The sequence below is a fragment of the Orcinus orca genome, chromosome 10, assembly GCF_937001465.1.
Source record: "Orcinus orca chromosome 10, mOrcOrc1.1, whole genome shotgun sequence".
In the NCBI taxonomy this organism is placed as follows: domain Eukaryota; kingdom Metazoa; phylum Chordata; class Mammalia; order Artiodactyla; family Delphinidae; genus Orcinus; species Orcinus orca.
The window spans coordinates 40,321,421-40,337,867 of NC_064568.1; the positions used below are offsets into that span (position 1 = coordinate 40,321,421).

The 16,447-nt window shown below is 40.5% G+C and overlaps 1 protein-coding gene and 1 non-coding gene across 3 annotated transcripts in view; one reads left to right on the forward strand and one right to left on the reverse strand.

The window, feature by feature from the left end:
- The window catches only part of PTPN23 (protein tyrosine phosphatase non-receptor type 23), a 57,914-nt gene that overhangs the window by 13,204 nt on the left and 28,263 nt on the right, over positions 1 to 16,447 (reverse strand). The window lies entirely within an intron of this gene.
- On the forward strand, positions 9,309 to 9,413 carry LOC117198163 (U6 spliceosomal RNA). Its single transcript, XR_004479194.1, has one exon. It is a non-coding gene; the product is annotated as a U6 spliceosomal RNA (small nuclear RNA).

Consider the following 16,447-nt stretch of genomic DNA (forward strand, 5'->3'; position numbering starts at 1 on the left):
GAACTAGATTCTGCATGCAAGCCACAACTAAGAGTTCACATGCCACAACTAAGAAGCCCACATGCCGCAACTAAGAGTCCGCATGCCGCAACTAAGACCTGGCACAGCCTAAATATTTTTTTTTAAAAAAGTCTAGGACAACTGAAATTATCAAGTCTAAGGAACAGAAAGAAAAATTATTGAAGTGAACAGAGCCTAAGGGACCTGTGAGACACCATCAAACAGATCAACATATACATTGTGGAAGTCCCAGAAGAAGAGAGAGAGAAAGGGGCAGAGAGAATATGTGAAGAAATAATGGCAAAAAATTTTCCAAATTTGACTAAAGACATGAAATATAAACATCCAAGAAGCTTAATGAACTTTAAGTAAAATGAACTCAGAGACCCACACCAAGAAAAAATTATAATCAAACTGTTGAAAGACAAAGAGAACCTGGGAAGCAGCACAAGAGAAGTGACTCATCAAATACAAGGAATCCTCAATGGGATTATCAGCAGATTTCTCATCAGAAACTTTGGAGAACTGAAGGCAGTAGGTTGATATATTCCAAGTGCTAAAAGAAAAACACTGTCAACCAAAAATCCTATATCTGGCAAAACTGAGGAGAAATCCTTCAAAACTGAGGAGAAATCAAAAGACATTCCCAGCTAAACAAAAACTGAGGGAAATCACCACCACTAGATCTGCCCTACAAGAAATGCTAAAAGGAGTCCTATAGACTGAAATAAAAGGACACCTGATAGTAACTTGAAGCCATATGAAGAAGTCAAGATCCCAGTAAAGGTACGCTGTACATGGGCAATTATATAAGCTAATATTATTATAACACTGGTGTGTGACTCCACCTTTTGTTTTCTACATAAGAGGCTAACAGTTTTTAAAAATTCAATTTACACACAGTAGTCTTTAAAGAATATATCTCTAGCATATATAAACATACCAATTAATTATCCCTGCTTTGGGGGGAAGATACAATCTCCTACACTTTGAAATTATAAATAAAATTTTTATTTAAATCCTCTTTTGTTATTCAAAGAGAAACAGTTGTTTTTAACTACTTTCAAACAGAGTAGCAAATGAGATGATTCACCTTTCTGACAATTTTTTCTTCCTCTTAAGAACAGTGTCACCTTCTTTAAAAGGCAGGTGAGTTCCTCTACTTAAACATAATAAAGGCTATATATGAAAAGACCTTGGCTAACATCATACCAAGTTAGTAAAAGACTGAAAACTTTTCCTCTCACACAAGAAACAAGACGACAAGGATGCCCACATCAACCACTTGTATTATCACAGTACTGGAAGTTCCAGCCAGAGCAATCAGGCAAGAAAAAGAAATAAAAGGTATCCAGATCATCTCAATAGATGCAGAGAAAGCTTTTGACAAAATTCAACACCCATTTATGATAAAAACCCTGCAGAAAGTAGGCATAGAGGGAACTTTCCTCAACATAATAAAGGCCATATATGACAAGCCCACAACAAACATCCTCCTCAATGGTGAAAAACTGAAAGCATTTCCACTAAGATCAGGAACAAGACAAGGTTGCCCACTCTCACCACTCTTATTCAACATAGTTTTGGAAGTTTTAGCCACAGCAATCAGAGAAGAAAAGGAAATAAAAGGAATCCAAATAGGAAAAGAAGAAGTAAAGCTGTCACTGTTTGCAGATGACATGATCCTATACATAGAGAATCCTAAAGATGCTACCAGAAAACTACTAGAGCTAATCAATGAATTTGGTAAAGTGGCAGGATACAAAATTAATGCACAGAAATCTCTGGCATTCCTATATACTAATGATGAAAAATCTGAAAGTGAAATCAAGAAAACACTCCCATTTACCATTGCAACAAAAAGAATAAAATATCTAGGAATAAACCTACCTAAGGAGACAAAAGACCTGTATGCAGAAAATTATAAGACACTGATGAAGGAAATTAAAGATGATACAAATAGATGGAGAGATATACCATGTTCTTGGATTGGAAGAATCAACATTGTGAAAATGACTCTACTACCCAAAGCAATCTATAGATTCAATGCAATCCCTATCAAACTACCACTGGCATTTTTCACAGAACTAGAACAAAAAATTTTGCAATTTGTATGGAAACACAAAAGACCCCGAATAGCCAAAGCAATCTTGAGAACGAAAAAAGGAACTGGAGGAATCAGGCTCCCTGACTTCAGACTATACTACAAAGCTACAGTTATCAAGACGGTATGGTACTGGCACAAAAACAGAAAGATAGATCAATGGAACAGGATAGAAAGCCCAGAGATAAACCCATGCACATATGGACACCTTATCTTTGATAAAGGTGGCAGGAATGTACAGTGGAGAAAGGACAGCCTCTTCAATAAGTGGTGCTGGGAAAACTGGACAGCTACATGTAAAAGTATGAGATTAGATCACTCCCTAACACCATACACAAAAATAAGCTCAAAATGGATTAAAGACCTAAATATAAGGCCAGAAACTATCAAACTATTAGAGGAAAACATAGGCAGAACACTCTATGACATAAATCACAGCAAGATCCTTTCTGACCCACCTCCTAGAGTAATGGAAATGAAAACAAAAATAAACAAATGGGACCTAATGAAACTTCAAAGCTTTTGCACAGCAAAGGAAACCATAAACAAGACCAAAAGACAACCCTCAGAATGGGAGAAAATATTTGCAAATGAAGTAACCGACAAAGGATTAATCTCCAAAATTTACAAGCAGGTCATGCAGCTCAATAACAAAAAAACAACCCAATCCAAAAATGGGCAGAAGACCTAAATAGACATTTCTCCAAAGAAGATATACAGACTGCCAACAAACACATGAAAGAATGTTCAACATCATTAATCATTAGAGAAATGCAAATCAAAACTACAATGAGATATCATCTCACACCAGTCAGAATGGCCATCATCAAAAAATCTAGAAACAATAAATGCTGGAGAGGGTGTGGAGAAAAGGGAACACTCTTGCACTGCTGGTGGGAATGTGAATTGGTTCAGCCACTATGGAGAACAGTATGGAGGTTCCTTAAAAAGCTACAAATAGAACTACCATATGACCCAGCAATCCCACTACTGGGCATATACCCTGAGAAAATCGAAATTCAAAAAGAGTCATGTACCAAAATGTTCATTGCAGCTCTATTTACAATAGCCCGGAGATGGAAACAACCTAAGTGCCCATCATCGGATGAATGGATAAAGAAGATGTGGCACATATATACAATGGAATATTAGCCATAAAAAGAAACGAAATTGAGCTATTTGTAATGAGGTGGATAGACCTAGAGTCTGTCATACAGAGTGAAGTAAGTCAGAAAGAAAAAGACAAATACCGTATGCTAACACATATATATGGAATTTAAGAAAAAAAAATGTCATGAAGAACCTAGGGGTAAGGCAGGAATAAAGACGCAGACCTCCTAGAGAACGGACTTGAGGTTATGGGGAGGGGGAAGGGTGAGCTGTGACAGGGCGAGAGAGAGTCATGGACATATACACACTAACAAACGTAGTAAGGTAGATAGCTAGTTGGAAGCAGCCGCATGGCACAGGGATATTGGCTTGGTGCTTTGTGACAGCCTGGAGGGGTGGGATAGGGAGGGTGGGAGGGAGGGAGACGCAAGAGGGAAGAGATATGGGAACATATGTATATGTATAACTGATTCACTTTGTTATAAAGCAGAAACTAACACACCATTGTAAAGCAATTATACCCCAATAAAGATGTTAAAAAAAAAAAAAAAGGTATCCAAATTAGAAAGGAAAAAGCAAAATTATCTCTTTTCACAGACATGAACTCATATGTGAAAATACCCTTAGAGATTGCACCAAAAAAATCTGTTAGAATTAATCAATGAATTCAGTGAAGTTTCAGGATACAGAATCAATACACAAAAATCACAATTAAAGAAAATTTTTTTTTGAATTTCAAGTCCAATAGCATCAAAAAGAATAAATTACTTAGAAGTAAAATTAAGCAAGAAGGCCAAAGACTTGCATAGAGAAAACTACAAAACTTTGCTGAAAGAAATTAAAGACATAAATAAATGGAAAGATATCTGATACTCATGTATTAAAAGACTTAATATTAAGGTGGCAAGCCTCCCTAAAGTGATAGTTTTTGGATTTTACTTTTTTACAGATTCAGTGCAATCCACATCAAAATCCCAATGGCATTTTTTGCAGAAATAGAAAAATCCATCCTAAAAATTCATATGGAATCTCAAGGGACCACCCCCCACACCAAATAGCCAAAACAATCTTGAAAAAGAAGAACAAAACTGGAGATCCCACAATTCCTCATTTCAAAACCTATTACAAAGCTATAATAATCAAAACAGTTTGGTACTGGCAATAAAGACATATGGACTAATGGAGTAAAAGAGAGTGCCCAGAAATAAACCCTCAAATATGTGGTGTTATGGACTGAGTAATGCCCCCCCTCACCAATTCATACTAAAGTCCTAACTCCCAGTATCTCCGAATGTGACTGTATTTTAGGAGATAGAGCCTTAAAGAGGTAATTACAGTGAAATGAGGTCCTAGAGGTGGGCCCTAATCCAATATGACTGTTGGCCTTCTACAGATATACATAGAGGGACAACCATGTGAAGATACAGGGAGAAGATGGTCATCCACAAGTCAAAGAAAGAATCCTTAGAAGAAGTCAGCTTTGCCAACACCTTGATCTCAGACTACTAGCCTCTACAACTGTGAGAAAATAAATTTCCGTTGTTTAAGTCAGCAGTCTGGGGTACTTGGTTATGGCAGCCAGAGCAAACTAATACACATAGTGAAATGATTTTTTTTTTTGAAATGATTTTTGACAGGGGTGCCAAGACCATTCAATGGGGGACAGTCTTTTCAATTTATGGTGCTGGGAAAACTAAATATCTACATGCAGAAGAGTGAAGCTGGAAACTTTCTTTACACCATTTACAAAAATAAACTCAAAATGGAGCAAAGACCTAAATATAAGAGCTGAAACTATAAAACTCTTAAAAGAAATAAAAGGGAAAATCTTCGTGGCATTGAATTTGGCAATGATTTCTTGGATGTGACTTGAAGAGCACAAGCAACAACAAAAAAATTGTAAACTGGACTACATCAAAATTTAAAACTTCTGAGCATCAAAAGGACACAACCAACAAAGTAAAAAGGCAACCCATGGAATGGAAGAAAATATTTGCAAATCATATATCTGATAAGTGGTTAATATCCAGAATATATGAAGAACTCCTACAACTTAACAACAGAAACTCGATTCAAAAATGGATAAAAAGGGACTTCCCTGGTAGCGCAGTGGTTAAGAATCTGCCTGCCAATGCAGGGAACACGGGCTCGATCCCTGGTCTGGGAAGATCCCACATGCCGCGGAGCAACCAAGCCCATGCACCACAACTACAGAGCCTGTGCTCTAGAGCCCGAGAGCCACAACTACTGAGCCCACGTGCCACAACTACTGAAGCCCACGTGCCTGGAGCCCATGTTCTACAACAAGAGAAGCCACTGCAATGAGAAGCCCGCGCACCACAACTAGAGAAAGTCCACGCACAGCAATGAAAACCCAACACAGCCAAAACAAAAATGGATAAAGGGGATCAGAATCAAGATGGTGGAGTAGTAGAACATGGAACGTATCTCTTCCCACAAATACATCAAGAATACGTTTACAGATGGAACAATTCTCACACAACACCTACTGAACACTGGCAGAAAACCTCAAACACCTGAAAGGACAAGAAAGATGGCCACGTAACTGGGTACGGCAAAAGGAAAAAAAAATAAAGAGGAAGCAGATGGGTCCTGCACCCCTAGGAGGGAGCTGAAGGAGAGGTTCCCACACCCTGGGAAGTCCCCTCACCAGAGGAAAGATCAGCAGGGACAGAAAAGAAGCTTCCAAGGCTCAGAGACAGCAACAACCAGTTAGTGGCAGGCAGGACAGCCAGAGATTACACAAATGGGCCGTGCCACTGCCCTGTGCATCCCAGCCTTAGAAGCACCTTTGCTGGTATGGGCAGGGGCTGGGTGCTGGAACGTGGGGTTTAGAGGACAGACCCGGGGAGAGGACTGCTGTTGGCTGCATGGAGACAGCCTAAAGGGGCTGGAGTGTGGGGCACAGCGACCAGGAGTGTTCATGGAAGAAGCCCAGGCTGCCACAGAAGCGAAGTGCCATTGTTAAGTGGCGCAGGGAGAGATGGGGCCACCATTGCAGCCTCTTTCCCCACCCACCAGCTCCTACCTCCATAGGCTCTGGCCGCTGCCCCAGCTCCCTTCTGCCTGGGCAGGCCAATGCACTCCAGCTGCCACCTCAGTTCCCTCCCACCTGGGCAGGCTCACAAGTTCCAGCCACTGCTTCAGCAGCCCTGGGCGCAGACACCAGTGGGTTGCCCACACACAGAGGTGGGGCTGAAATCACAGCTGAGCCCCAGGGGCCGTGTGACTTAGGAAGCAGAGATGAAATCTCTCCCTGTGGCTGAACGAACCGCAGATTTACACCTCCGCTGCCAGCTTTGTATATTCAGTGCCTGCAGAACATCTGAACAGAAAACTGGTGCTCCCATGGCTGGGACAGGTCTGGCCTTGGCAGCTGTGGGCATTGTGGGCATGTACACCAGGCAGCTGGGCTGAGCCAGGGTCTGAGCTGCCTCCATAGCACCCACAGAAGGTCCAGGTGCACGAGTACTGCAGTCTTGGGACCTGACTTCTGTGGATCTGCGCTGGTGGCATTGTGAAAACAAAGCCTGAGAGGTACCAGGGAGGACTGCCAGCATACCTACGGTTGAGGTGGGGCCGAGGGCAGTGCCAATAACAGTGTACTCTGAGAGTCTGCACAATAGGTGAAAGGTGACACAATGGAGCACACTCACAGGTGAACAGCTCAGGAGGAGGAGGAGTATCAATGGCTCCTCTCCCAGTGGGAGCACCCCAATCCAACCTACCTTGCACCACATACCAGAAATGCAACTCAGAAACGGATCTGGGGGCTGCTACTCCAACAACGGGGGAGCACACCCTGCCCCGGACAAGGCAGTGAAAACCACAGAGCAAAGAGGAGGCCCTGCTCAATATCCAGTGCTGGCTCTGGTCAGCACATCAGTCACACCTCCTATCAAGGGGATGATAGCCAGCATACAGTGAGGAAAGAGGTGGCAGGCATCCATACTAAAAACAGCCCTCACATCCAAAAATATTAAGCCCACACAGGCTACACAGGAATGTTTCCACATAAAAATAGCCCTCCAAGACCACAGTAGATAATTGTTTCTCCTCAACTCGTTCAGCAAGAGAAATATAAGTAAAATGAAGAAGCAGAGGAACCACTCCCAATTAAAAGATCAAGAGAATACCCCTGAAGAACAAACAATGAAGCAGACCTCTTCAGTCTAACAGACACCAAGTTCAAAAAGGAGATAATGAGGGACTTCTCTGGTGGCGCAGTGCTTAAGAATCTGCCTGCCAATGCAGGGGACACAGGGAAAATTCCACATGCTGCAGAGCAGCTAAGCCCGTGCACCACAACTACTGAGCCTGCACTCAAGAGCCCGTGAGCCACAACTACTGAGCCCATGCACCACAACTACTGAAGCTCATGCAGCTAGAGCCCATGCTCCGCAACAAGAGAAGCCACTGCAATGAGAAGCCCGCACACCACAACAAAGAGTAGCCCCCACTCGCCACAACTAGAGAAAGCCCGCACAGCAACGAAGACCCAATGCAGCCAGAACTAAACAAAAATAAAAAAGGAGGGCTTCCCTGGTGGTGCAGTGGTTGAGAGTCTGCCTGCCGATGCAGGGGACATGGGTTCGTGCCCTGGTCCAGGAAGATCCCACACGCCGTGGAGCGGCTGGACCTGTGAGCCATGGCCATTAAGCCTGCGCATCCGGAGCCTGTGCTCCGCAACGGGAGAGGCCACAACAGTGAGAGGCCCGCGTACCGCAAAAAAATAAAAAAGGAGATAATGAAAATACTGAAGGAATTGAGAAAAGCTATCGACAGAAATGCAGACTACTGTAAAAAGGAACTAGAAATTATAAGGAGGAGCCAAGAAAAATTAGTGAATTCATTTGAAGAGATGAAAGCTGGACCAAAGGCTATGAACAGAGGAATGAATAATGCAGAACAAATGAGTGATCTAGAAGACAGAATAATGGCAATCACCCAATTAGAACAGCAGACAGAAACCCAAATGACAAAAAATGAAAGCAATATGAGACCTATGGGATAACATAAAGTGGGCCAATCTATGCATAATAGGGATCCCAGAAGGAGAAGAAAGAGAAAAAGGTAATGAAACTGTGTTTGAAGAAATTATGGCTGAAAACTTCCCAAACCTAAAGAAGGAAACATATCCAGATACAGGAAGCACAGAGGGCTCTGAACAAGATAAACCTAAACAGACCTACACCAAGACATATTTAAAAAAGTTAAAAATAAAGAGAAGGTTCTAAAGGCAACAAGAGAAAAACAAAGAATTAATTACAAGGGAACAACCATAAGGTTATCAGCTGATTTCTCTACAGAAATGCTGCAGGCTAGAAGGGAGTGGCAAGATATATTCAAAGTCCCCAAATGGAAAAATCTGCAACCTAGGATACTCTACCCAGCAAGATTATCATTTAGAACAGAAAGAGAGATAAAGAATTTCTCAGATAGCAAAAAGTAAAAGAATACAGCAATACTAAACCTATCCTAAAGGAAATATTGAAAGGTCTTCTCTAAGTAGAAAAGTAGAGGGAATTCCCTGGCAGTCCAGTGGTTAGGACTCTGTGCTGCCACTACAGGGGGCCTGTGTTTGATCCAGGGTCAGGAAAGTAAGATCCCACAGGCCGCATGGCACAGCCAAAAAATAAATAAATACGAAAAGCAGTAAGAATCTACAGGAAAGAGAAAATCATAATTGGCAAGTAAATCATTTAAACAAGAAAGTACACACACAGATTTTTAAAATAGTAAAAAAAATTTTGTGAAAGCAATGATAACCACAATGAATGGCAAAAGGATAAACATGAAGATGCAAAAGAGGACATCAAAATCATTAAATGTGGGAGAGGAGAGTAAGAAAATGTAGATTTTTTTTTCTATAAGGTGTTTGAGCCTATCTGACTACCAGTCTAAAGCAAGTAGATATAGGAAGGAGTTAACATACTTGAAAAACAGGGCAACCACATACAACAGATTCACAAAAAAACAAAAAGAAGAGAAGATAAGCGTAATACAAAAGAAAATCATCAAACCACAAAAGAAAAAAGAAAGGGACAAAGAAGAAATATAAAATCAACGGGAGTGCTCACTTCGGCAGCCATATACTAAAATTGGAACAATACAGAGAAGATTAGCATGGCCCCTGCACAAGGATGACACGCAAATTCATGAAGCGTTCTATATATTTTTTTGATACAGCCACTATGGAGAACAGTATGGAGGTTCCTTAAAAAACGAAAACCAGAACTACCATACGACCCAGCAATCCCACTACTGGGCATATATCCTGAGAAAACCATGATTCAAAGAGTCATGTACCACAATGTTCACTGCAGCTTTATTTACAATAGCCAGGACATGGAAGCAACCTAAGTGTCCATCAACAGATGAATGGATGAAGAAGATGTGGCACATATATACAATGGAATATTACTCAGCCGTAAAAAGAAACGAAATTGAGTTATTTGTAGTGAGGTGGATGGACCTAGAGTCTGTCATACAGAGTGAAGTAAATCAGAAAGAGAAAAACAAATACCACATGCTAACATATATATGTGGAATTTAAAAAAAAAGTTATGAAGAACCTAGGGGCAGGACAGGAATAAAGACGCAGACGTAGAGAATGGACTTGAGGGCACGGGGAGGAGGAAGGGTAAGTTGGGACAAAGTCAGAGAGTGGCATGGACTTATATATACCACCAAATGTAAAATAGATAGCTAGTGGGAAGCAGCCGCATAGCACAGGGAGATCAGCTCGGTGCTCTGTGACCACCTAGAGGGGTGGGATAAGGAGGGTGGGAGGGAGAGCAAAGGGGGAGGAGATATGAGGATATATGTATATGTATAGCTGATTCACTTTGTTATAAAGCAGAAACTAACACACCATTGTAAAGCAATTACACTCCAATAAAGATGTAAAAAAATATATAATAGAAATAAAAAAAATCAATGGGAAAACAAGGTTTAAAATGGCAATAAATACATACTTATCAATAATTACCTTAAATGTCAATGGACTAAAGGCTCCAATCAAAAGAAACAGAGTGGCAGACTGGATTAAAAAAATAAGAGCCTACAATATGCTGCCTACAAGAGACCCACTTTGGGGCAAAGGACACACATAGATTAAAAGTGAGGGGATGGAAAAACACATTTCATGCAAACGGAAATGACAAGAAAGCAGGGGTCACAATACACATATCAGACAAAATAGACTTTAAAACAAAGGCTATAAAGAAAGATAAAGAAGGACACTGTACATGATAAAAAGATCAACACAAGGAGAGGATATTACACTTGTCAACATATATGCACCCAACACAGGAACACCCAAATAAATAAAACAAATACTAACAGACATAAAGGGAGAAACTAACAAGAATACATTAACAGTAGGAGACTTTAATACCCCACTCACATCAATGGACAGATCTTTGAGACAGAAAATCAATAAGGCAACAAAGATCCTAAATAATACAATAGAAAAGTTAAACTTAATTGATATCTTCAGGACATTACATCCAAAAAAACCCAGAACACACATTCTTTTCAAGTGCACATGGAACATTCTGTAGGACTGACCATATACTAGGGCACAAAACAAGCCTCAACAAATTTAATAGTATAGAAATTATTTCAAGCCTCTTTTCTGACCACAACAGCATGAAACTAGAAATCAACCACAGAGAAAGAAACAAGAAAAAACCAATTACATGGAGACTAAACAACATACTACTAAAAAAACCAAAGGGTCAACAAGAAAAATCAAAGAAATTAAAAAATACCTTGAGGCAGGGCTTCCCTGGTGGCTCAGTGGTTGAGAGTCTGCCTGCCAATGCAGGGGACACAGGTTCATGCCCCGGTCCGGGAAGATCCCACATGCCGCAGAGCGGCTGGGCCCGTGAGCCATGGCCGCTGACCCTGCGCGTCCGGAGCCTGTGCTCCGCAATGCGAGAGGCCACAACAGTGAGAGGCCTGCGTACCACAAACAAAAAAAACCCAAAAACCTTGAGGCAAATGACAATGAAAACACAACCATAAATATCTCTGGGATGCAGTTCTTAGATGCAGTTCTTAGAGGGAAGTTCATTGCAATACAGGCCTTCCTTAAGAAACAGGAAAAATCTCAAATAAACAACCTAGCCCACCATCTAGAAGAATTAGAAAAAGAAGTACAAACAAAACTGAAAGTCAGCAGAAGGAAGGAGATAATAAAGATCAGAGAGGAAATAAATAAAACAGAGATAAAAGAACAAGACAAAAAAATCAATAAAACCAAGAGCTGGTTTTTTGAAAGGGTAAACAAGATTGACAAACCTCTAGCCAGGCTCACCAAGAAGAAAAGAGAGAAGACACAAACAAAATAAGAAATGAAAGAGGAGAAATCACAACAGATACTGCAGAAATACAAAAAGCCGTAAGAGAATACTATGAATAATTATAGGCCAACGAATTTGACAACCTCAAAGAAATGGACAACTTTCTAGAAACATACAGCCCATCAAAACTGAATGAATGGGCTTCCCCGGTGGCGCAGTGGTTGACAATTTGCCTGCCAATGCAGGGGACATGGGTTCGAGCCCTGGTCTGGGAAGATCCCACATGCTGCGGAGCAACTAGGCCCGTGAGCCACATCTACTGATCCTGTGCGTCTGGAGCCTGTGCTCCACAACACGAGAGGCCGCAACAGTGAGAGGCCCGTGCACTGCAATGAAGAGTGGCCCCCGCTCGCTGCAACTAGAGAAAGCCCATGCACAGAAACGAAAACCCAACACACACCCTGATACCAAAACCAAAGACACTACCAAAAAAGAAAATTACAGGTCAATATCTTTGATGAATATAGACACAAAAATTCTCAAACCAAATCCAAGAATACATAAAACAGGTCATACACCACAATCAAGTTGGATTCATCCCAGGGTCACAAAGATGGTTCAACATACACAAGTCAATCAATGTGATACACCACATTAACAAAAGAAAGGACAGAAACCAGGACTTTCCTGGTGGCCCAGTGGTTAAGACTCCATGCTTCCACTGCAGGGGGCATGGGTACAATCCCTGGTCAGGGAACTAAGATCCCATGTGCCACATGGCATGGCCAAAAAAAACAAAACGGGGGGGTGAGGGGCAGAAATGACAGAAGCTACATGATCATCTCAAAAGATACAGAAAAAGAATTTTATAAAATTCAACATCCATTCATGATAAAAACCCTTACAAAAGTGGGTATAGAGGGACTATAACTCGACATAATAAAAGCTATTTATGAACTTCCCTGGTGGTGCAGTGATTAAGAATCCGCCTGCCAAAGCAGGGAACATGGGTTTGAACCCTGGTCCTGGAAGATCCCACATGCCACAGAGCAACTAAGCCCGTGCGCCACAACTACTGAGCCTTGCTCTAGAGCCTGCAAGCCACAACTACTGAGACCATGTGCCACAACTACTGAAGCCTGAGGGCCCAGAGCCGGTGCTCCGCAACAAGAGAAGCCACCACAATGAGAAGCCTGCTTGCCGCAACTAGAGAAAGCCAGCGTGCAGCAATGAAGACCCAACGCAGCCAAAAATTTAAAAAAATAAGTTTTTTAAAAAAAAACACCTCATGGTAACTGCAAACTGAAAATCTATAATAGATACACACACACAAAAAAAGAAGAAGGAATCCAAATAAAACACTACAGTCAGTCATCAAATCACAAGAGAACAAAAGGGTAGAAAAAAGACTTACAAAAACAAATAAAAGGGGCTTCCCTGGTGGCACAGTGGTTAAGAATCCACCTGCCAATGCAGGGGACACGGGTTCGAGCCCTGGCCTGGGAAGATCCCACATGCCGTGGAGTAACTAAGCCCGTGCGCCACAACTACTGGGCCTGAGCTCTAGAGCCTGCAAGCCACAACTACTGAGCCCATGTGCCACAACTACTGAAGCCTGCGCGCTTAGAGCCCGTGCTACGCAATGAGAGAAGCCACGACAATGAGAAGCCCATGCACAGCAGTGAAGAGTAGCCCCCGCTCACCACAACTAGATAAAACCCACGCACAACAACGAAAACCCAACACAGCCAAAAATTAATTAATTAAAAAACAACAACAAATCCAAAACAATTAACAAAATGGCAATAAGAACATAATATCGATAATTACCTTAAACATAAACAGATTAAATGCTCCAACCAAAAGACACAGACTGCTTGAATGGATACAAAAACAAGACCCATTTATATGCTGTCTACAAGAGACCCACTTCAGATCTAGGGACACATACAGGCTGAAAATGATGATACAGAAAAAGGTATTCCATGCAAATGGAAATCAAAAGAAAGCTGGAGTAGCAATACAGTAAGTCCCCTACAAACCTTCAAGTTGCAAACTTTCAAAGACGTGAACGTGCATTCTCATGTCTAATCATGTAAGTCGGTTCATGTGTCTGGCGTACATTGTCACATGCGTGCATCTTCTACCGGTGGCTGTGTTTTTGTGTACTTTACTGTACAGTACTGTATAGAGTACAGTAGTACAGTATCTTTATTTCCAGCCCAGGATGTCCGGAAGCAAGCATAAATGCAGCGGTGGTGTAGCTGGTACAGTACTACCCAAACATCACTGGAACATTTTTTTCAAGACGGTAGATGGAATTGAAGGAATCAGAACCTGCACCGTCAACTTCAGGCGTGAGTGAAACTGCAGCTTGCCCTCCATCTCCTATTGCTGATAATCCATCAGCCCTACCATCTCCCACCTCCTCTCCCTCCTCCAGTCAGTAACTCTTCTTGCCTGTTCACTCGATACCAGCCCCTATATGCAGTTGTTGTACTGTATTACTGTACTTTTCCAGGTACTATATTGTAAGATTAAAAATGTTTTCTTTATTTTTTGTGGGTTTTTTTAATGTATTATTTGTGTGAAAAGTATTATAAACCTAACACAGTACAGTACTATACAGCTGACTGTGTTAGCTGGGTACCTAGGCTAACTCTGTTAGACTTACAAACAAAACGGGACTTACGAACACACTCTTGGAACAGAACTCGTTCGTATGTAGGGGACTTACTATACTCATACCAGATAAAACAAACTTTAAAATAAAGAGTGTTATAAGAGACAAAGAAGGACACTACATAATGATCAAGGGATCAATCCAAAAAGAAGATATAACAATTGTAAATATATATGCACCCAACACAGGAGCACATCAATATATAAGGCAAATACTAACAGCCATAAAAGGAGAAAGCAACAGTAACACAGTAATGGTGGGGGACTTTAACACCCCACTTTCATCAAGGGACAGATCATCCAGACAGAAAGTCAATAAGGAAACACAGTCCTTAAGACACATCAGACCAGATGAACTTAATTGATATTTATAGTGCATTCCATCCAAAAGCAGCAGAATACAGATTCTTTTCAAGTGCACATGGAACATTCTCCAAGACTGATCACATGCTGGGCCACAAAGCAAGCCTTAGTAAAGATAAGAAAATTAAATCATATCAAGCGTCTTCTCTGGCCACAAGACTGAGATTAGAAATCAACTACAAGGGGAAAATGATAAAAAACACGAACACATGGAGGCAAATAATATGGTACTAAACCATCAATGGATCACTGAATAAATCAAAGAGGAAATCAAAAAATACCTAGAGAAAAATGAAAATGAAAGCACAATGATCCAAAACCTATGGGACACAGCAAAAGCAATTCTAAAAGGGAAGTTTACAGCAATACAATCTTACCTCAGGAAACAAGAAAAATCTCAAACAACCTATCCTTACACCTAAAGCAACTAGAGAAAGAAGAACAAACAAAACAAGAAGTTAGTAGAAGGAACGAAATCATAAAGACCACAGCAGAAATAAATGAAATAGAGATGGAGAGAACAATAGAAAAGATCAAAGAAACTAAAAGCTGGTTCTTTGAAAAGATAAACAAAATTGATAAACCTTTAGCCAGTTTCATCAAGGAAAACAGGGACAGGGCTCAAATCAGTAAAATTAGAAATGAAAACTAAGTTACAACTGACAGCACAGAAATATTGGGTTGGCCAAAAAATTTGTTTGGTTTTAAGTAAAAATAAAAGACACACTTTTCATTTTCACCAAGAACTGTATTCAACAATGTATTCGGTAACCAAACGAACTTTTTGGCCAACCCAATACAAAGAATCACAAGCGACTACTACATGCAGCTATATGCCAATAAAATGGAAACATAGAAGAAATGGACAAATTCTTAGAAAGGTACAATCTTCTAAGACTGAACCAGGAAGAATGAGAAAATATGAACAGACCAATCACAAGTACTGAAATTGAAACTGTGATTTAAAAACTCCCAACAAACAAAAGTCCAGGACCAGATGGCTTCACAGGCAAATTCTATCAAACATCTAGAGAAAAGAGTTAATACCTGTCCTTCTAAAACTATTCCAAAAAATTGCAGAGGAAGGAACACTCCCAAACTCATTCTATAAGGCCACCATCCAGAAAGTGTCCAGAAAGTAGACATACAGGGAACACACCTCAACATAATAAAGGCCATATATGACAAATCTATACCTAACATCAAACTCAATGGTGAAAAGCTGAAAACATTTCCTCTAAGATCAGGAACAAGACATGGATGCCCACTCTTGCCATTTTTATTCAACATAGTTATGGAAGTCCTAGCCATGGTGATCAGAGAAGAAGAAGAAATAAAAGGAATCCAAATTGGAAAAGAAGAAGTAAAACTGTCAACTGTTTGTAGATAACATGATACTATACACAGAAAATCCTAAAGATGTCACCAGAAAACTACTAGAGGTCATCAATGAATTCGTAAAATTGCAGGATACAAAACTAATACACAGAAATCTGTTGCATTTCTATATACTAACAACAAAAGATCAGAAAGATTAATCAAGGAAACGATCCCATTTACCATCACAACAAAAAGAACAAAATACCTAGGAATAAACCTACCTAAGGAGGCAAAAGACCTGTACTCAGAAAACAATAAGATATTGATGAAAGAAATTAAATATGACACAAACAGATGGAGAGATATACCATGTTCTTGGATTGGAAAAATCAATACTGTGAAAATGACTATACTACCCAAAACAATCTACAGATTTAATGCAATCCCTATCAAATTACCAATGGCATTTTTCACAGAATTAGGGGAAAAAAATTTTTTTTAATTTTTTTTTTTGATGTGGACCATTTTTAAAGTCTTT